This window comes from Amblyraja radiata, chromosome 10, assembly GCF_010909765.2.
Source record: "Amblyraja radiata isolate CabotCenter1 chromosome 10, sAmbRad1.1.pri, whole genome shotgun sequence".
In the NCBI taxonomy this organism is placed as follows: domain Eukaryota; kingdom Metazoa; phylum Chordata; class Chondrichthyes; order Rajiformes; family Rajidae; genus Amblyraja; species Amblyraja radiata.
This window is the reverse complement of record NC_045965.1, coordinates 53,952,524-53,974,777: the sequence shown is the minus strand read 5'-3', so window position 1 is coordinate 53,974,777 and position 22,254 is coordinate 53,952,524. Positions and strand designations below refer to the sequence as shown.

The window sequence follows — 22,254 nt, the reverse complement described above, 5'->3', positions numbered from 1 at the left end:
GGCAGGTACGGGATACTGAGTTGGATGATCAGCCATGATCATATTGAATGGCGGTGCAGGCTCGAAGGGCCGAATGGCCTACTCCTGCACCTAATTTCTATGTTTCTATCCTCTCTGTCTTCACGGCATAACATCGGAGGCGTTTGCCTGACCGTAGCAGCTGGAACAGTCTGTTGCTGGGGTGGTAGGGGTCCCCCATAATGTTGCTGGCTCTGGATCTGCACCTTCTGATGTATAGGTCCTGCAAGGGGGCGAGTGTAGTTCCCATAGTGCGTTCGACCGAACACACTACTCTCTGCAGAGCCTTCCTGTCCTGGGCAGAGCAGTTCCCAAACCAGATTGTGATGTTGCCGAGTCCACGCCGACTAGTGATCTCAGTACACTAGAACTATCCTACACACTAGGGGCAATTTGCAATTTTACCAAGTCAATCAACCCACAAACCTGTAGGTCATTGAGGTGTGGAAGGAAACTGGAGCGGTGTGGAAGAAAACCCACGCGGTCACGGGAAGAACGTCAAACTCCGTACGGACAGCATCCAAGGTCCGGATCGTACCCGGTCTCTGATGCTGCTAGGCAACAATTCTTCCACTGCGAAGCTGTCACACAGTGGCTGATGGGTATATGGAATGAGCTGACAGAGGAGGTAGTTGAGGCAGAAAGTGTAACAACATTTAAAAAACATTTGAACAGGTGCATGGATAGCAAATGTTTAGAGGGATATTGGAGAAACGCGGGCAGCTGACACTAAGGCAAAGTGGGGCCGAAGGGCCTGTTTCTATGCTGTATATCTCTGGGTGATGTTAATCATGATATTGTGAGGATAGGTGGCCCAAAACGTCATCTATCCATTTTTTCCATAGTTGCTGTCTGACCCGCTGAGTTACTACTCCAGCACTTTGTGCCTATCTTTGCTATAAACCAGCATCTGCAATTCCTTTTCATTACATTAAGCTTCCATCTATAACTGGTCTATCTATATGACACCAGAGCCATCAACGTGATTACAAGTAACTTCTGAAGTAGTCCAGCTGGTCAGTTCATGTGCCATTTAGGGATAGACAGTTCATGTTCCATGAATAGGCGTCTACAAAAAAAGAGAAATACATTGCAATGAATAGGTTTAAAAAGTAAACAAAAAAGGTGTTGTTAAGTTGGGATAATGTAAGCATTCCTGTGCAAATAAATAAATAATTATCCCATATGAGCTTAAGCAGTGTAAGCCGACATCTTTACTGTGACATCCAAACTCTTCCATAATGTGTTTCAAAGATTTTATTTTCTGTGGCATAGATCAAGCAGTTGGTGTACGGGGTCATTTGAAACATACCTAGTTATCAAAACTGTTTTGTTAATTAATATTATTTCACAACTGATGAGCTGGCAATGGTGGATTTACAGCAGGCACGTGAGTTTGAAGTTGTTGAAGTGATATGTACTTCAAGTACCTATTTGGGAGTAAAATAACGCAAAGTGCTGGACTAACTCAGCAGGTCAGCCAGCATCTTAGGGGAGCATGAATATGTGACTTTTAGGGTCAGGACCCTTCTTCACACTGATTGTAAGAGGGGGAAAGTAAGTTGGAAGTGAGGAGTGGCAGGGCAAAGCCTGGCAGGTGATAGAGTGAAGATAGCCACAAAATGCTGGAGTAACTCAGCGGGGCAGGCAGCATCTCTGGATAGCAGGAATGGGTGATGTTTTGGGTCGAGGCTCTTCTTCAGACTGACTTACTCCCGCATTTTGTATCCATCTTTTGTTTAAACCAGCATCTGCTACAGTTCCTCCTACAACATTAGGTTCTAGAGTGCACAGGTGGAGGAGGATTTTGGTTGGCAGATGGTTGGACAAAGGCCAGACATGAAAAGACAAAATGGTTGAGGTGAAAGGATTGCAGAGTTGAGAATGGTTAATCTAGAGAAAGCTATGTAGGTAGAAAGGAAGAGGGAGAAGAGAAATAGGTTTGATTCTGGTGTGTGGAAAAGGGAAGGAGTTGGAAGTGAAAGATGGAAGCAGGTTGGGGGAAGAAGGAAGAGGGGAAGGATTTTGTAGTTGCTGAAAATTGGAGAATTCAGCGTTCATATCATTGGGTTGTAAACTGAGCTGCTACTCCAACTATTTCGGAGAGATTTCTGAAATTTTCTGCAATGGATATCTCCTTCGAGAATGTCTCATTTGAATGAGACAGAGCAGCAATTATGAATGGACCAGGTGAGGATTCTGAGACAGATCCATCCCAACAACACACGGGCGGTGCCCAGGTCGATACTGATCGGAACTTATATTTAGTAACTGAAAATAATGTTTGAAATGTATCTGCTTTAAGCACAGGTTTTTAGTGGGTGACCATATAGAGCCATACAAAATTGTGAAGATTTTCTTAAAGAAGATAAGAAGAAACTGTTCCATTTATCAAGGGTCAATATCTATAGATTTAACATAACTGTAAAAGTGAAAGCATACAGTCATACAGTCCATATACAGTCATTTATTATGAGGTGAAAAACAATGATTGTAAATAAAATGAAAGCAAACTCAATATTGGCAGTCAAAAGGGTTGATGAAGACATGGTGTATATAGGAATCTTGAGGTGCAAGTCCATAGTTCCCTGTAAGTAGCAATACAATTAGATGGTAAGGAAGGTAGGCATTCATGCTGGCCTTCATTGCCTGGGAGCATCAAGTATGGAGGTCATGTTGCAGCTGTATAGACCAAAGATCTTATAGCAGAGCTCTGCTATAGGATCTTTGGTATAGACCACCTCTGGAATATTGTGTGCAGCTTTAGTTGCCACATTACAGGAAGGATGTAGAGGGGTTGAAGAAGGCTTCAAATGATATTGCATGGATTAAATAGTATTAGTTATAAGGAGAGGTTGGACATAGTAGGATTATTTTCTGTGGAGCATCGGAGCCTGAGGGGTGATTTGATAGAAGTATATACAATTATGAATGGCATAGACTGCGTAGATAAGAGTTTATAGTTAAGATCTATTCTAGAAGTGTATCTTGATACAGTTGGCAACTGCTCTTGCTAGGTACATTCTTCCAATTGACTTTTAAATGTTTGAGCAAACATTTGAAAATAGAGTTCATCTGTTTCATTCTTGGTCATTGTGATAATCTCTAAATTGGTTCGGATCTAGGCTCTTCAGTGCTTTGCCAGAATATATCTTCATATCTTCAGTCAGTTACGTGACTTTTTCGGCGACTGCCGGCAGCTGTCATAGGTCGTTGCAGGTCGCCGAAATATTTCAACATGTTGAAAATCCAGCGGCGACCAGAGCAAGGTATGGTTCTTTGGGCGACTACTCACGACCATACGGGCTTCACCCCGCCACATGTCACCAGGGTGTCGCCTGTATGGTCGTGAATAGTCTCCTCAATCGCCCAAAGAGTCTTAGCGTCTTTCTGGCCGCCGCTGGATTTTCAACATGTTGAAAATTTTCAGCGACCTGCAATGACCTATGATGGGTGCCAGCAATCGCCAAAAAAGTCGCATAAGTGGGACAGACCCATAAGTGTCTGTACTGTACCTTTGTTATTAGTACTTTGATGGTCTTTCTTGATATACATATTGTTGCATATATTGTCACTTATCCATGTTCTCCGGAGATGCTGCCTGATCTGCTGAGTTACTCCAGCACTTTGTGCTGTTGTTTTGTAAACCAGCATCTTCCTGTACACATTCCTGTGTTGGCTGTAGCTGGATTCGTGTTTTTATCAGAATACCAATCATTAGTTTTCATTTTAATTTTATTTTTGCCATTACAAACATATTTTGGTTTCACTCATCACACTGCTCTTACCTTCAGCATTGTACAAGTCTCTCTTTGGTGGTTCTATAATAACATTTGTCCTTATATTGAAAACTAACTTGAATGACATTAGTTTGCCTTGCAATCCTGACTCTGGCCCCATATATTTATTTCTGTGGTTGACACATTTCACTGCTTTAATTTGGTGTGTACTTGTGAAGCAAGATCTCTATCACACTGGTAGCTAACCTTTCCTGCCTATCTTGCTATTTAATGTTTTAATTATTTAACGTTCATTAATCCTGCTTAATTGATTGATTGAAAGATACAAGTCCTTCAGCTCAGCGCGTCCACGCCGACCACCCATTCACACAGTTCACCCGTTCACATCAGTTTTATGCTATCTCACTTCTTCAGCCACTCCCTGCAGACGAGGAAAATTTACAGAGGCCAAATAACCTACAAACCCACACGTCTTTGAAATGTGGGAGAAAACCGGAGCACCCGGAGGAAAACGCACGCTGCCACAGGGAAAACATACAAACTCAACATGGGCAGCGCCCAAGGTCAGGATCGCACCTGGGAATGTGGGACAGTGGTTCAACCTGTTGTGTCAGTGAGCTACCCTAACTAACACTGGTAGATACGAACTTGGGCTTTGCAATTGCTATTTTTGCAGTCTTAATGTACAGTAAGTCATGTCACAAAACACTGAAAATCTAAAAATCTGTAGCAACTACTGAATGTATTCAGAGAAATGTCTATTGAGATTGAGAAAAAACATTAGGCCAGTAGAGCATCAGCTCTTACAGACTGAGAAAAACGATCAACAGATGGATGGGAGCTGTGGTGTAATTGTCCATAATATGTGCAATATTATCCATCCTGGAAACAGCGCTGAAGGGCAGATCCAATAATGCAGTTTCAAAAGACAGCCTTGGTTGTGACTCTAATGGTTCCTAACAGGAAGGAAATGCAATTTGAAAGAAGCTGATGTATCTAATTCATTGTTATGGGATTTTGCTGATCTGCTTAATAACTCTCCGTAAATGGAAACAAAAAGCTGCAGATGTTTTGTTTTGCAGATTCCACAAGGAAACCTGCTTTCAAAGAAGTGTGAGTTGATTTAGATACCTGAGCTTTTTAAAATACAACATTCAGGTCCACTGTCAGTGTTAATTGTCATATTTACTGACAATGGAAGAATGATATTCTTATTTGCAGCAGCACAACAGATAAAGATAATACAGAATAACTCCAGAAAAATGTCAATCATTGTTAAGCCAAGTTAAGGAAACTTTAATGAATTAATCAGCATTCCAATAAAGGTGGAAGATCCCCAACATTTTATATTTATTTTCCCCAGGAAAGTATTGTGGCAAGTTTAGTTTTGTTTAGAGATATAGTGCAGAAACAGGTCCTGCTCACTGAGTCCGCACCAACCAGTGATCCCCGCACATTAACAACACCCTACACACACCAGGGGCAATTTTAATTAACCTACAGACCTGTATGTCTTTGGAGTGTGGGAGGAAACCGAAGATCTTGGAGAAAATCCACGCGGTCACGGGGAGAATGTGCAAACTCCATACAGACAGCAACCGTAGTCAAGATCGAACCCGGGTCCCTGGAGCTGTAAGGCAGCAACTCTGCCACTGTGTCACCGAGCTGCCCCGTAAGGATGGGGAGGAAATAAACAGAGAGATAGAGAGAAATTATTCCTGTTCATGGAAGAGTAAAAAACTATCGGATAAGCGCGATTGGCAAAAGAGCCAGAATGATATAAGGTAAAACTTTATATAACAATGACAACAGTCTAGAATACATTGCCACGGCCGCATTGAAAGCAGTTTGACTGCCGACATTCAGAAAAGAACTGGATAAATAATGCAGTGGAAGAATTTACCCAGCTGGAGAAGGGGACAGAGGCATTGGTTGATCTGAATTGCTTTATCATCAACCTACCAGGCTGAAGGTCCCTTTCCGTTTTCAAATGCAAATCAAGAAATAAATAGATATTTGGGTGGGAAACCCAGAATTCGACATTTTCCGCGTGTCCATTTGAAACGAATAACTCTTTGCCGTTGTCTTCTTTTTTAGCAGGATTCCTGCCGGATAGATAGTCGGATAGATTGTCAGATAGATAGGTCTGTTAACTGAGAAAGCAGATGAGGGACAGCATCATGTTAATCTGACATCAGATAGGATAGGGGGAGACAAAGTGCTGTGACTTTGCTGAGGGGTTGCTGGGGAAGCGTTGAAGATGGCCTTCACCCACTCCTCTTCTGTGCGACTTCAACAATACAATACAATACAATACAATACAATTTATTGTCATTTGAGCCTCAGTGAGGCTCAAACGAAATTCCGTTTCCACAGCCATACAAACAAAGACAATTCCTAGACATACACACAATTTAGTTCACACAAACATCCATCACAGTGAACCTACTGTGATGGAAGGCAAAGTCTTTTCTCTCCCCTGTTCTCCATGTCTCTCCCGATGTCCAAGCCCCAGGCGGGCGATGATAAGTCCCACGGCCCTTTTACGTCCCAAGTCCCACGGCCATTTTAGGCCGTGCCGGGCGATTTACGGCCCCGCTCCCAGTCCAAATGTCACAAAGTTGGAGCAGACATGGATTCCATGTCCACACCACATATCCCCCGGGTGTCTTCAGTAAATCTCTTGTAGTGATCATCTGATTGATTTGGACAGTTCTGACCTTTAGTTGCAATGTGTACTAAATGATTTATTGGGCTACAGACTTGGACAACACATCAATGTCCCATATGTGTGTCTCTCACCTTCTCACTGGCCTTGTGACTCCAACTCAACCAATTTGGCTGAAATGTCATCTTTTGCCTCGAGTCGCTAATTCCTGCTTTAATAATTGCTTTTCAACTCAGATATAGGGTGAGAAGACTAAGCTAAATCAAATACAGAGGAGGCGATGTATTTAGCTTTTTTAGAATGGAACCATGAGTATGGTATTTTAAAGTATTTCAGCAAGTAGTTAACACTTCATTGATTCAACATGGCACCCGATGAACCTAGGAACACTTCTTCCTTCAAGGCTACCTTCAATACATCTCTCTGATCTCTTGAATACTTAATGCTGTTTCAAAACAGGCCACACACACACACACAATGGAATTCCGTGTCTAACAAAGATCCACTCCAGTTTAACATGCATTGACAACACTTCTCCCAAATCCTTACCATATTTTAGACAAAATAAACAAATCCTGGTCTGAACTTTCATATTGACAATATTGACAATATCAGACTGTTCGACATTTAACATGCCCAGGATCTGTCCAGGATTACTTCTTAAATCTGGTCCCCCCCCCCCCCCCCCCCCCACCTTTTAGAGTATGTGTGCAGAATCACTTCAAGAATACACTTTGCTGAATGGCCTAAACAAGTTATGTGGCTGTGACTGCAACATCTTCACCCATAAGCTGCATGTGTGGAACTTGTACTTTCACCGCCCATATTTAAATTCTTGATAGTAATTTGCACCGAGCAGCAGCTATTATATTTTGCTTCAAAGATTCAGATTCAGATTCAGATTCAACTTTAATTGTCATTGTCAGTGTACAGTACAGAGACAACGAAATGCAGTTAGCATCTCCCTGGAAGAGCGACATAGAATATGATTTCAATAAATAAATCTATTTACATGCATACAGTCATAGTGTTTTTCCTGTGGGAGGAGTGTCCGGGGGGGGGGGGGGGGGGGGGGGGGGGGGGAGTGATTGGCAGTCACCGAGGTACATTGCTGAGTAGTGTGACAGCCGCAGGGAAGAAGCTGTTCCTGGACCTGCTGGTCCGGCAACGGAGAGACCTGTAGCGCCTCCCGGATGGTAGGAGGGTAAACAGTCCATGGTTGGGGTGAGAGCAGTCCTTGGCGATGCTGAGCGCCCTTCGCAGACAACGCTTGTTTTCGACAGACTCAATGGAGGGGAGCGAAGAACCGGTGATGCGTTGGGCAATTTTCACCACCCTCTGCAGTGCTTTCCGGTCGGAGACAGAGCAGTTGCCATACCATACTGTGATACAGTTGGTAAGGATACTCTCGATGGTGCAGCGGTAGAAGTTCACCAGGATCTGAGGAGACAGATGGACCTTCTTCAGTCTCCTCAGGAAGAAGAGACGCTGGTGAGCCTTCTTGACCAGAGTTGAGGTAGTGTGGGTCCAAGAGAGGTCATCGGAGATGTTGACCCCCAGGAACCTGAAGCTGGAAACACGTTCCACCTCCATCCCGTTGATGTGGATGGGGGTGTGCGTGCCACCCCTAGACTTCCTGAAGTCTACAATGAGCTCCTTGGTCTACTTGGAGTTAAGGGCCAGGTTGTTGTCAGCGCACCATGCTGCTAGGAGCTGGACCTCCTCCCTATAGGCCGACTCATCGTTGTTGCTGATGAGGCCAATCACCGTTGTATCATCTGCATACTTGATGATGGTGTTAGTACCATGTACAGGTGTGCAGTCGTAGGTGAAGAGGGAGTAGAGGAGGGGGCTCAGCACACAGCCCTGTGGAACGCCGGTGTTCAGGGTGAGGGTTGAAGAGGTGTGCTTGTCTAACCTAACAGACTGGGGTCTGTTGGTTAGAAAGTCCAGTATCCAGTTGCAGAGGGAGGGGTCGATGCCCAGGTCACCGAGTTTGGTGATCGGTTTAGAGGGTATAATGGTGTTGAATGCTGAGCTGTAATCGATGAACAGCATTCTTACGTAAGTGTCTCTGTTGTCGAGGTGGGAGAGGGTGGAGTGAAGTGCCGTTGAGATGGCATCCTCCGTACTCCTGTTCTTGCGGTAGGCAAACTGATAGGGATCCAATGTGGGGGGTAGACAGCCTTTGAGGTGTGCCAGGACGAGCCTCTCGAAGCACTTGGTGATGATGGGGGTAAGTGCAACTGGGCGGAAGTCGTTGAGACTTGCCGCAGTGGAGTGTTTTGGCACCGGCACGATGGAGGTGGTTTTAAGGCACGTGGGGACAACTGCTTGGGCAAGTGACAGGTTGAAGATGTCAGGCCAGACGTGTCAGCTGCGCAGCACAGGCCCTGAGGACGCGCCCGGGGATGCACTCAGGGCCAGCAGCCTTACGTGCATTAGTTCTACTCAATGCCACGTACACGTCATAGGGGGTGAGTGTGAGGGGTTGGTGATCAGCAGGGAGCACAGCCTTGATGGCTGTCTCTAGATTGTCCCTGTCGAAGCAGCCATAGAAGTGGTTAAGCTCCTCAAGGAAGGAGGCGTTGCTGGATGTGGGGGTGGTGTTGGTGGGTCTATAGTCCGTGATGGCCTGGTTGCCTTGCCACATGCGTCGGGGGTCGGAGTTGTTGTTGAAGTGCTCCTCAATCCTGAGCTTATGGCAGTGCAGAGGGGGGGAGCGGGGGTTTTCCCAGCTCCACACAGCAGCTTTCCCGACTCCACACAGCGGCTTTCCCGAATCCACACAGTGGCTTTCCCTAATCCATACAGCGGCTTTCCCGACTCCACACAGCGGCTTTCCCAACTCCACTCTTGCGGACTCAATCAGCACGGCAATCCGGTGGTGCCGGAAGGGGCATTACCCTCATGGTGACGGACAGGCGAGAAGACCAATCTGCTGATCTCACGATTTTTTTAAACCTTCATAACTTTTCTCATATTTCACCGATGGGAAGTGGCTTGGAGCAGAGGAGAACGGTGAACAAGGTTGCAAAAAAATCCTAGCAATATAGGGTAGCATTTTGCGCAAATTTAATTACAACGCAGTGGTCAAGATGAGAGTTTTAGTAATAGTATAGATAGATGTGAAACTGCCCATGCTCTTGTTAGTCAGGTAACAAGCATTTTAGAATATAGAAATGCATATAGAAAGCATTTTATCAGATTGCATCACAGCTTGGTTTGGGAACAGCTCCACCCAAGACTGCAGGAAATTGCAGCAGATTGTGGATACAACCCAGACCATTACAATCTCTCTTCTATTGACTCCATTTATAATACTCATGCTGCTTCGGCAAGGCAAGCAGCATAATCCAGGATGGCTCGCACCATGGCCACTCATTCTTCTCCCCTCTCCCATCAGGCAGAAGGTACAGAGTTTGTTGTTGTTATGTGTATGTATGTGTGTATGAGTGTGTGTGTGCATCTATCTATCTATCTATCTATCTATCTATCTATCTATCTATCTATCTATCTATCTATCTATCTATCTATCTATCTATCTATCTATCTATCTATCTATCGATCGATCTATCTATCCTCTCATCTCGTCCTCTTCCGGTTTGCATTGTTTTTAAATTTGCGCAAAAATGGTACCCTATATCGCTAGGATTTTCTCGCCACCTTACTCACCGTTCTCCTCTGCTCCAAGAGCACTATTTTTGTTCCGATCGGTGAAATATTACAAAAGATATTGGTCTGTTATTCACCGGGACGGCAACGCCCCTTCCGGCATCCGTTGTCAATCACTGGTGCCCAGAATAAAGCTGAAGTAACGGATTGCGGGCTGTGTTCGCGGGTGGGGGCTGGCTGTGTTCATGGGCAGGGGCTGTGAGCACGACAGGCTCTGGGGACGGGAGCCGTTGAGTGAGTCCGGAGCTCGGGCCGGGAACCGGTGAGCTCACACACACCCCTCGCACACACCCCCTCCCGCACACCCCCTCCCCTACACACCCCCCTCCCCTCCACCCCCCTTTCCTACACCCCCCTCCCCTACACCACCCCTCCCCTACACCCACCTCCCCTACACTCCCCTCCCCCACAACCCCCCTCACCCACACACCCCCTCCCCACAACCCCCCCTCCCCCACACCTCCCTCCTCCACACACTCCCTCCCCCACAAGTTTCCCCAATCCCCCCCCCCCCCCCCCCACATAAAACAAGCTAAAGAACACTAAAAACTGTTGGCAAGGCAGCCATTGCTTGCGCCACCCGGTGGTCAGGTAGCATCTCTGGAGAAAAAGGATGGGTGGTGTTACGGGCCAGGATCCTTCTTCAGGTTTGGTTTCAGTAACTCGTGTACAAGGGCATCCAGCTCCCCGTCAATATTTCACAATCTATCAAAATTTACATACTGATTTTCCTACCAAAGTGAATAATTTCACTATTGTCCAAATTATACTGTTACGGCCTTATCTTTGCCCTCTCACTCACCTTGTCCAAATTAGGATACTTTCACCTCTAGCCAAGCTTCATAAACCATTGTCTTGCCGAGTCCACGCTGACCATCGATTCCCCTTACACTAGTTTTATGTTATCCCACTTTCGCATCTTACACACAAGGGACAATTTACAGAAGCCAATTAACCTAAAATCTGCACGTCTTTGGAATGTGGGTGGAAACCGGAGAACCTGGAGAAGACCCACGCGATCACAGAGAGAGTGTACAAACTCTGCACAGACAGTACCCGTGGTCAGGGTCACACCAGGGGTCTCTGGTGCTGAGGCAGCAGCTCTTCCGCTTTGCCACTGAATTCTTTCTTCAGTTGGGAGTTTTGTTTCCTGTATCATCATTACTTGTTTGCATATCTTTCATTCATTGTTCTTTATCTCTCTACATCATCGTCTATATCTCTAGTTTCCCTTTTCCCTAACCAGTCTGAAGAAGGATCTCGACCCGAAACGTCACCCATTCTTTCTCTCCAGAGATGATGCCTGTCCCGCTGAGTTACTGCAGCTTTTTGTGTCTATCTTGGGGGTTCTGATAGTTGGGGCCATTGTTATTTGCTCTGCCTTACAATCCCAACATTTTCTTAGAGTCCTCTGAAGGTTTCAAATGAGTAGCGATCCTGTGGGATCTTAACAATTTACTTTAACCATGACATTTTCCACCATTGCAGATATGTCTCTTGTTACCTACCCATTGTTCTGCATGAATGGCTGGGCTACGGGGCAAGGCTGGGGCTGTTGGTAAATTATGATTACAATAACAATATGTCGACCACGAGGAGCTCCAAATCAAGGACGTGCACTTTTTATTGTTCAAGCAGCAGCAAGGGGAAAATAATAGTGCTTTATGCAACATTAGTTTTTAGTTGCTTATAATTTATATACTGTAAGCATCTTTTTTATTCTTATTTCAGGATATGGCCATCAATGGCCCAGACATTTACTGCCAATTCCTAATTGCCCTTGAGCAGGGAAAAACATTTCAGAGTCATTCACATTGCTGAGCCCAGGGTTGCCAACTGGCCAGAGCAACTACAGATGCAAATTTTCGCCCGGAAGGAACATTATTAAACCAAATGTTTTATATTGACTATCCTAAATTTTTGTGGTCATCATTACTAATAATGACAGCATCTAAATTCCACAGTCGTGACAGGAATTGAACTCCGCATGTGTTACTCTAGCCTCCGGATCGTTAGTCCAAGCCTCTGAAGCACTATTCAATGTTATATCTCTTGCACTAAATGTTGTACCCTTTATCCTTTATCTTTACACTGTAAACTAAACTAGTCTAGTAATTTACCCATGGGATCATCGTCATACCATTGAATGTGTAAATCATATGTAAACACACCACGGTGGGCATTCTAGGTTCGGATTCAGACGAGAGGAGAGATGGAAACTGCAGGAGATGCCTGAACTGAATATTACAGGAAGGCAGAGATGCCTCAAGCACAGACTGTGCGGATTCTCAGGGGTTCCAATGACATGCTGGCAAACAGCATCTTCTGATCCAAAGCTGCTCAAAACTACACCTGCACCATCATTTAGGATCTTCTAATTTCTATCCAATTGCTGGGGCTTCCAAGGTCTTGGGATGTTGCCATAAATAAAATGGTGCCCCACTTAAATGAGGTCTATATCGCTGAGAGGATTGGTTGCCCCATCCTTTACGTGTTTCTTTTAACATCAACCGATGGGAGTTTGAGGCAAGATGAGTCTTTTAAGAAAATCCTCTAAGTCTCCCAATTCACTGACCACAGGGGATAAAAATGCTTCAACATACCAAGTTTAAAATAACATTATTCACAGATCTTTGTAGATTGCAGAATAACACCAAAAATCTATCTATTGATTGAAATAATCACATTTACAGATTTCATATAAAAATTGCATATAAGTATTTGTATGGTTCTTAAGACACAAAATGCTGAAGTGACTCAGCGGGACAGGTAGCATCTCTGGATAGAAGGAAAGGGTGACGTTTTGGGTTGAGACCCTTCTTCAGGTTCTTGTTCTTTTGGTTGCAAAGGACAAAAAAGGTTATTCCAAAATTAAATAGGGAGTACACCTTGCATAAATAAAAATCTTTTCCTTGTCCAACATAATTTCCATGAAAGTGTCATTTTATTTGACTGGATCTTGTGTTTCAGGTCCATGGCCCCCTGAAAGTGACAATACAAGTAAGTAGAGTGGTAAAGAAGGTGAATGGCAAGGTGGTCCAGACATTGAGTGTAAGAGTCAGGAGGTCATGATGCGGTTCTGTAACACTTTGGTTATGCATAGTCTATAATGCAAAGATATAGTGCATAGTCATAGTCTACAAGCATTTGGAGTATGGTATGCACTTCTGGTCACTCCATTATAGGAAGGATGTGGTGGTTTTGGAGAGGGTGCAGAAGAGGTTTACTAGAATGCTGTCTGGATTTGGTGGTAACAGCTACAAGATGAGGTTGGGCAAACGTGGATTATTTTCTCTGGAGTGCTGGAGATTGAGGGAGACCTGATGAAAGTATATAATATTATAAGATGCACAGATAGGGAAGGCAATCAGAGCCTTTTCCCAATGGTGGAAACGTCAAAGACTAGAGGGCATAGCTTTGAGGTGAGAGGGACAAAGTTTAAAGGAAATATCTGGAGTTTTTTTACACAGAGGGTACTGGGTGCCTCGTATGTGCTGCCAGTGGTGGGATAGAGGCAGATACAAGAGTGGTGTTTTAGAGGCTTTTATATAAACACGTAAGAGAGTGTTATGGTTCACATGCAAGCAGAGAAGATCAGTTTAACTTGGGATCATGTTTGGCAGGGACATTATGGGCTGACGGGGCTGTTCCTGTGTTATATTTAATATGTCTGTTCTGTTTGATTTAAGGAATGTAATTAGTTGTTCATCCTTTTCTAAATTTAGAAAATGGGATAGAATATTTTCTTTGGCAGCTCACACTAAACAGGCTAACCTGTGAATTCCCATGCCAATATTTGATTTCATTGACTTCAGTAAAATTTGGCGATGTGCTTAAGAATTAATTTTGTTTGCTTTAAATATACTCTATGAGTTCTATGTAGTCAGTATTTTTGCACAAAAATATTGATGTTTAGCTGTCGAAATTGAAGTAAGTTTCTTGCTGTGAAATGCAGAAGTCCAGGACTCACAGATAGATTCAGGTCCCAATTTTAGATGGATTCTGCACCAGGTCTGACCTCAAACAGGATCCAAAATCTCATTGCTTTCAAAGGTGCTGTAGCGTACAGATTTGTGAGGCAGCAGGCACTTTCTCTAACATTACTTTGTTTAGCAGTAATACTTTTTCATGCATCGCGATTTTTAATGTGTTTGAGTTAATTTTATTTTTTACTACATAGAAAATAAAATATGTGAAATTTTAATTAATTTTATATTTCAGCCCTCAATTCCAACCTGTCGGGTGATTTGAGGTTTTTTTTTCTACACCGACTGATTATTTTTGCAGCTGGAAGAATATCACTACCATCAGTGATTTGCACGTCCCCAGTCTGTGCTAACTGCAAAAATCTAATTTTCTTACTTACCTCACTACAAACTCCAATAAATATTTCCTTTTGCTCAGTGAGTATAATACAGTAAGAGCAATAAATAATTAAATGCATGATCTACTTTCAAATAAGGCAGGCAATAATTGTGATCCAAAGGGATAGTGCCGACTGACATAGATTTTAATGAAAAAAGACACAGATGTTTTAGCATAATTGGCACTTCCGTTACTTTTTTAACAAAGATGTCTCAAGTAGTTTGCCCTTCCGAAAACCTCTGACTGTTAACTTCAAATTGATGTTTTACTACAAACTCAATGGCACATCTGCTTAAACTGGTTTGATGTTTAATAGTGATGCAGAATATACTGTATCTTGGTATGTATAAATTATCAGTCCAGTGATCCTTTGTTGTTCAGTTCTGTTTTTCTTTTATGCCCAACTGTTGAAATTATTGATCTTCAGGGCTGATGTATTCTTGTCCAGAATAAGCAATAGTGCCTTCCTTGCGAAACATCTCATTAAATTATGTTACAAAGATGTTTTGCTCAGTTAATTTTTTCAGGTTTTCTCATCCTTTACATTTTAGCTGAATTAGCTGCATTAAACACAACCCTTAGGCTGCAGTGGAGATGAAAGATAATGTAAAAACAATTCGGCATAAATGCTATTGCAATAACAATTTTTACTTACATAATATCAGCCATGCATTTTACATTGGAATTAGATGTAGGATAACATCCAGAAACCCCAGCAAAAAAATCAGGGATAACATTTCACTACAGCACTCTCAAAGGTGAATTTTATATATAACATAAATGAGATGATCAACAAAAGTCAAGACTGCCTCGTTGGTTGAACCTCATTTGTTCCATTAGCAAAGAAGGATATGGGTTTTCTCATGATATGAGCTCATTCACCATCCATCAATACACAAGACAAATTTTCATTATTATATATGCATCATATATATACATCATATAAGCATCATATATGCTTGACTCTGTAGTGTGCAAACATTGGCCGCAAGCTGGTGACATAGATAGAGAGAATGGTGAAGAAGGTGTCTGGCTTGTTTGCCTTCCTCAATCAGGACAATGAATACACCAATCCGGATACCATATTACAATTGTATACGTCATTGTTGAGACCCCAGCTGTGTGCATTTCTGATCGCCCAGCTACAGGAAGCTTGTTGTTGAGCTGGAAAGTGTGCTGAGAAGATTCAAGAGTCAAGAGTGTTTCATTGTCAAATGTCAAATGTCAAATTTGTACCTGCAGCAGCACAACAGAATATGTAAACATATTACACTGTAAACAATATAATAAACGAGAAAGAAAGAAGAAAAGAAAAAAAACAAAAAAGTTCAGTGTATGTATATATACACGTACTCTCAAATACACCCATATATATACACATACAAACACACACAAAAAATAACAATAATAGTCTATTTATTTCAAAGTTGTAGTGTTTAATACCTGGATGGCTGTAGGGAAGAAGCTGTTCCTGAACCTGAACATTACAGTTTTCAGGCTCCTGTATCTTCTTCCCGATGGCAGGGGTGAAATGAGTGTATGGTCAGGGTGGTGTGGGTCTCTGATTATGTTGGCTGCATAATTCAGGCAGCAACTCTGGTAAATCCCTTTTACGGTGGGGAGGTCAGAGCCAGTGATAGACTGGGCAGTGTTCGTAACTTTTTGCAGTCTTCTTCACTCCTAGGCATGCAAGTTGCTGAACCAGGCCTATAAGAATGTTACCGGGACCGGAAGGCTTGAGTTATAAGGAGGAGCTGGGGTCGTTTTCACTGGTTGAGGATTGATGTCATACAGTAGATGTATATAAAATCCTGAGGACTGTAGATGATAGGAGAACTCGAGGGCATAGATTTAAGGTGAGTGGGAATAGATTTAAAAAGGTTACGAGGTGCAACTTTTTCACACAGTGGGCAGTGGGTACCTGGAACAAGTTGCCAGAAGAAGCATTTGAAGTGGGTACAATTACAACATTTAAAATATATTTAGACAGAGACATGGATGGGAAAGGTTTCGAAGAAGTTATAAAAATATCTGAAATTTTAGTTTCAAAGTTAAGTATTGAATTTTTATTCACATGGCAATGTAATTTCAAAACCATGTTCATTCGGATGTGGGAAATTATTTGCTTGGGATGATTTTCCAAATTATATATATATATATATTTTTTGATAAATCCACATTGACTTTGTATTTAGATGAGACCATCGCTCAATCTTCCTGCAATATAATCTAAAAATGCAATGACACACACACCAAATTATTTACTGATTCTTTACTTTGTATTTTACCATTGATATATGTTGAGATACTTTGAGTGTTTTATTTGGAGATTTTTACGTGCATGGTTGTGCAAAGGAAAGAATTGCGACGAGGCGCCACCTCGCCATAGACACTGCATTTATTTGTTGCTCCAACTCTCACTGGTGATTTAAACAGATGGGGAAATTATTGGGGCTTGTGAGTGATAATGATTTCTGTTTTCAGAAACCACGTTGTAGACTAACCATTAAATTTGTGGCAGTTTAACAGGATGAACTCAATTCTAGGTAGATGTATCAATACCAAAATGTTGAGGTCATTACGTCAATTTTGAATTGATACAAGGCATGACAAGGGAAAATCTGTCAAGCATATAGAAAAGAATTGTTCTTTCACTCATACATAAACCTATTCCAGAATGAATTCTTTGCAGATTTGCGAGTTGTCCTTGATAGAGATTGCTGTATTGATACAGCTTTTATTATTTCATACCCATTATTTCAGAAACCACATTTTTTATCAATCTGTCACCAGCTTTACCTGCATTACATTTTATTATGGACGCACTATAAAGAACTTGAATGCATGTAATAGTTTTGTAGAAAACTTCACCAGCTGCATTGCCTACCCTGATCATAAACCACGCTAACAAGATTCAGTGACAAAAGGTCTTGAATTCCATCTCAGATGTGGAGTGGAAAAATATAAATTCCAGGCAATATCATTATTATTAAATGCAGGAATCCAAAAACAATGCTAAAAGTGGTAACTAAAATAATTGACCACAGGGTTTCCTGCTGTCAATACAGTAATTCCAGTTTCAATACTTATGATTCGTTACCCTTCAAAAATGTGTTTAAAATTTATATTATAGCCCATATATTATATATGGGGAGAGGGAAAGTATCGTACGTGTATGTTTATACGAGTCACAAATCATGTAGTTACATAATACAGGAGCAACAGATAGGAAGTCAGTAGGTGTTACTGAGACAAGTGGAACTAGTAGATTAAAGCTGTTTAGATTCCCAGGGCCAGGAATGTGATTGCTTACCGCATGTTTTTTTTTAAAGTGCCATTAGTTCCCATTTTGTGTTGCCTCAACCGTGATTAGTAATTAGCACAGGAACACTTACCTCTTGCTTATTGCAAGGTTGAAATACCCATTGCCTGTGTTGTGACCCACTCTGTTCTCCTGTGCTTAAACTATGCAGCATACACAGTGGTGGTCTAACTCCATGTTCAACACTCATTTGACTCCCATCCTGTAAACCTGGTTGGATTTCTGCCACAAATACACAGTGCGAGGTGTGCACATTCTCTGGGCATCTGCTTCCAGTGCTCTCATTGGGTTCAAAATGGTTTCCAGGCTCCTTGAGCTTGCAAGACCTTAACTACGGTATATAGTTTTTCACCAATGATACTAGAGCAAGAGCCTTCTACGATCACAAGATGGCCCAAGAGAGAGTCAGATAAGTAGGGTGCTCTCTGCCGCCTATTTCGTGTTTCTTGAACAACGCCATGCCTTCCATTAGTGTTTTGATCCAGCAGTTTCCTTCCAAGAGATGCAGGTATAAATATTGTTGAAGTAGCCTACTTATAGCTGTTTTCTAGGACACCTGAAATCACTCTATTATTGTATGATTTTCAAAAATGATTGAGCATGATTTGCAATTTTAAGCACATACATAATTGCATAAATGGCACATAAATTTCTTGTGTGAAAAGCGGCAGACAAAATGGGGCAGGTCCCTTCTGTATCACTATTTAAATGTATGATTTTAACACAAGCTAATTTGTAGACCTTGAGGCTTAGTTTATCCTTTAAAACAAAAGTAGGAAAGACTGATTTTACAGACAAATGCAGAACTCTTCAAATTGTAAGAATACTAATGCCGACTAGCTCAAGTGATCCCGTCAAACATGCAGCTATCTGGTGATCCAGTTTATTTCCATCAGTCTACGATGTTCATATTAAACGCTGCATAAGTTCACCACAATTTGCAAGTTTGCCGCTATGTTAGAGAATGATTGGATGATTTAATGAAAGGGATGAGAAAATTTGCTCTGGTTTTATTAAATGATTCCACACTCTATACGTGGCACCTCTAGCATCTGTAGTACATGTCATGACTTTGACGCCCTTTAAATCAGGAATAGACACTGGACGACACTGTCTGTTATCACCATTATTATTTATCTCAGCACAAGAGCCTCTAGCAGTTGCCGTAATGACAGATCAGGCTAGACAGAGCCTTCAGCTTGCACACCAGTAATATAAGATTGTCTGAATGCTGACAGAATTCAAGCAATCTTTAACCTAGTGCTGCTTGTACATATAAAATGTGAATTTGAATTGTGGTTATTTAAAAGGCTTGATTTTTATTGTAATGATATCCATCAACTTGAGGTCAACATATGGTTGTCCTAACTGTATTGACTCACATTCCAATGCAGGTATTACATGTAGAAAAAAATTAAATCACGACATAGCAAAAAATTTGTGTATGGCTAGAATCAAACAGATTATGACTGTTTGAACAAAATGTTAACTCTGTTTGTCTTTGCTTCCCTCTGTGTTTCTTTGTTCCGACTTCTTCTTAATACATGAAAATTTTGACCAATTATTTCTTTTCTATTCAACTGTTATCCAAACATCAAATAAATTAATTTGAATGAGGGGATTTAAGGCTTTGTGACCAAGTTTGCAGATGATAAGAAAATAGGTGGGGGGACAGGTGTAGAGAAAACAGAGACTCTGCAGAAGGACTTGGGCAGGTTGGGAGAGTGGACAGAGAAGTGGTAGATGGAATATAGTGTTGCAAAATGTGAAGTCACAAATTTTGGTAGTAGGAATAAAGGCGTAGATGGGGAATGGGGAAATGGGGAAAGTGTTTCTAAATGGGGAAAGAATCCAGAAATCGGAGGTGCAAAGGGACTTGGGAGTGCTGGTATAGGATTCACAAAAAGGTTAATTTGCAAGTTGAATCAGTAGTAAGGAAGGCAAACGCAATGCTAGCATTTATTTCAAGTGGGCTAGAATACAAAAACAGGGATGTAATGCTGAGGCTCTATAAGGCGCTGGTCAGGCCGCATTTGGAGTATTGCGAGTAATTTTGGGCACCATATCTGTGGAAGGATGTGCTGGCTCTGGAGTTGATCCAAAAGAGGTTTACAAGAATGATCCCATGATGTGTGTTTAACGGCACGGCGACTGTGCTCGCTGAAGTTTAGAAGGATGAGGGGGTACCTCATTGAAACTTACCGAATAGTGAAAAGCCTGGATAGAGTGGCTGTGGAGAAGATATTTCCATTAGTGGGAGAGTCTAGGACTAGAGGTCATAGCCGCAGAATTAAAGGACGTTCCTTTAGGAAGGAGAGGAGACATTTATTTTATTCAAAGGGTGGTGAATCTGTGGAATTCTTTGTCACAGGAGGATGAGGAGGCCAAGTCAATGGATATTTTTACAGCAGAGATAGATAGATTCTTGATTAGTACAGGTGGCAGGGGTTATGGGCAGAAGACAGGAGAAAACAGGAGGGAGAGATAGATCAGCCATGATTGAATGGCGCAGCAGGCTTGATGGGCCGAATGGCCTAATTCTGCTCCTAACACTTATGAATCCAACAAATACTTGCAAGGTGCTATAATCCTGGGACATATCATTAAGAAACCACTGAATGATGAGCAGAAAATATCAGCTGAAGTACAAACTAATCTAGAATGAATGCTAAATTTGGAAAGTTCACACATAAATAAATGTCAAGCATGAGAGTGGCATTGGATAGAGTAAATAGGACAGTTAATAAATCACAAAGTATCATGAAAAGTTTAGTTATTAAAAAAATATATAATCTCAAATATCGAAAAATTAATTTCTTTCAGGGCACATCTGGTCAGTCGAGAGATTAAATTTGAAGTACAATTTATTCAAGATTTCAATGTAAAGAAACCTCTCAGTGCCGTATTGATACTTGATTCTGGTGCAAGCAGCCAACTACATAGGGCATGTAGCCAAAGAAGCTATTCGCCGCCAAGTGGTGAACTGACTCAGTTTAAAATGAGAGAAACATCAGGCGACATAATTCTCTTCCTTCAGCAAAATATACATAAATTAGTTTAATTTACCTTTGAGCTACAGAGTGGAAACAGGCTCTTCGGCCCACCGAGTCCGCACCGACCGGCAATCACCACGAAAACCAGCACTATCCTACACACTAGGGACAACTTACAATTTGTTTTACCGAAGCTGATTAACCTACAAGCCTGTACATCCTCGGAGTGTGGGAGGAAACCCGAACACCCGGAGAAAACCCATGCGGTCATAGGGTTGCCAACTTTCTCACTCCCAAATAAGGGACAAAAGGTCAAAATAAGGGACAAATTCCCAACGGTAATTCATTGACCGACTTGGCCGTGGCTGGGTGAATGATGAGTTGGCCCGGGCGCCGGACCCCCATGAACCAACTCATGAACCGATGATCAGCCATGAGAAGGAGGGTTGGTGGTGTTGGTGGTAAGCGAAGGTCCGAAGGTCGGACAGCTGGCTGGGCCGCCGATCGACGGGGCCATTGGCGAACTGCTGCTGCTGCACTCCATGGGCTGCACTATGTCGGGATGGGCGAGATGAGGCCGGACGCGGGGCTCCGACCCGACAGTCCCCTCAACCCAAGTAGTAGCAGTCAAATACGGGACAAGGGCGGTCACGTATGGGACAAACCAATTTAGCCCAATATACGGGATGTCCCGGCTAATACGGGACAGTTGGCAACCCTAGTCATAGAGCAAATGTATAAACTCATATGGACAGCACCAATGGTCAGGATCGAACCCGGGCCCAGATCCAGGTCTCTGGTGACGGAAGGCAGCAACTGTGCCACCCTCAAATTATTGTACCATCCAAGACAGAAAAACAGATCAAAATTATTAACAGTGAAAATTATTTCCAAATCTGTGTTAAAAAGCAAATCTGGGAGAGCATTTTGTTAAAATGGAATGATAAAGCTGACTTGTAAGTGAAATGTTTTAATGCATTGCGTTCTGAATCAGTTAAATAATATTAACGGTAAAATAATATTTGTTGGTTTATTCTCTTCCCTCTCCCTGGAGACCTGGCAGTACAATTCTCCCCTCTCCGCAGGAAGCATCTTGACAATGGTGCCATTTAGGAGGTGGTTGAATTGGAAATCCCACAGATTTATTTCCTTGCGATGCCGGATGCTAATTGAGAGGTATCCAATGTGCAAAATTAGTCACGTCGAAAATATATGGCACAATCAGATATTTGACATTCGTGTGTAAATGTGAGACATAAAGAATTGAAATGTAAAGGTAAAATGACGAAGACCAAATCATTTGCTTTGCTTTCTGCATCACGACTACATTTACTCACGTGCAAGTATTATTTAAAATGAAATTTGGCAACCACTGATTTTCTTTTTTTCAACAAAATAAATGTTTATTATATAAATGGATCACCATATCCATCTAATATAGTGTGAACAGTAGTTCAAATAACTGCAGAGCAA

General features: G+C 42.3%; 1 long non-coding RNA gene across 1 annotated transcript; it reads right to left on the bottom strand.

The window, feature by feature from the left end:
• Positions 1–2,429: 2,429 nt before the first annotated feature.
• LOC116978148 lies at positions 2,430–21,559 on the bottom strand. The gene is made up of 3 exons (XR_004413389.1): positions 21,525–21,559; positions 5,171–5,175; positions 2,430–2,440 (listed from the first exon to the last, which is right to left on the bottom strand). It is a non-coding gene; the product is annotated as an uncharacterized LOC116978148 (long non-coding RNA).
• Between the last annotated feature and the right edge of the window lie 695 nt (positions 21,560–22,254).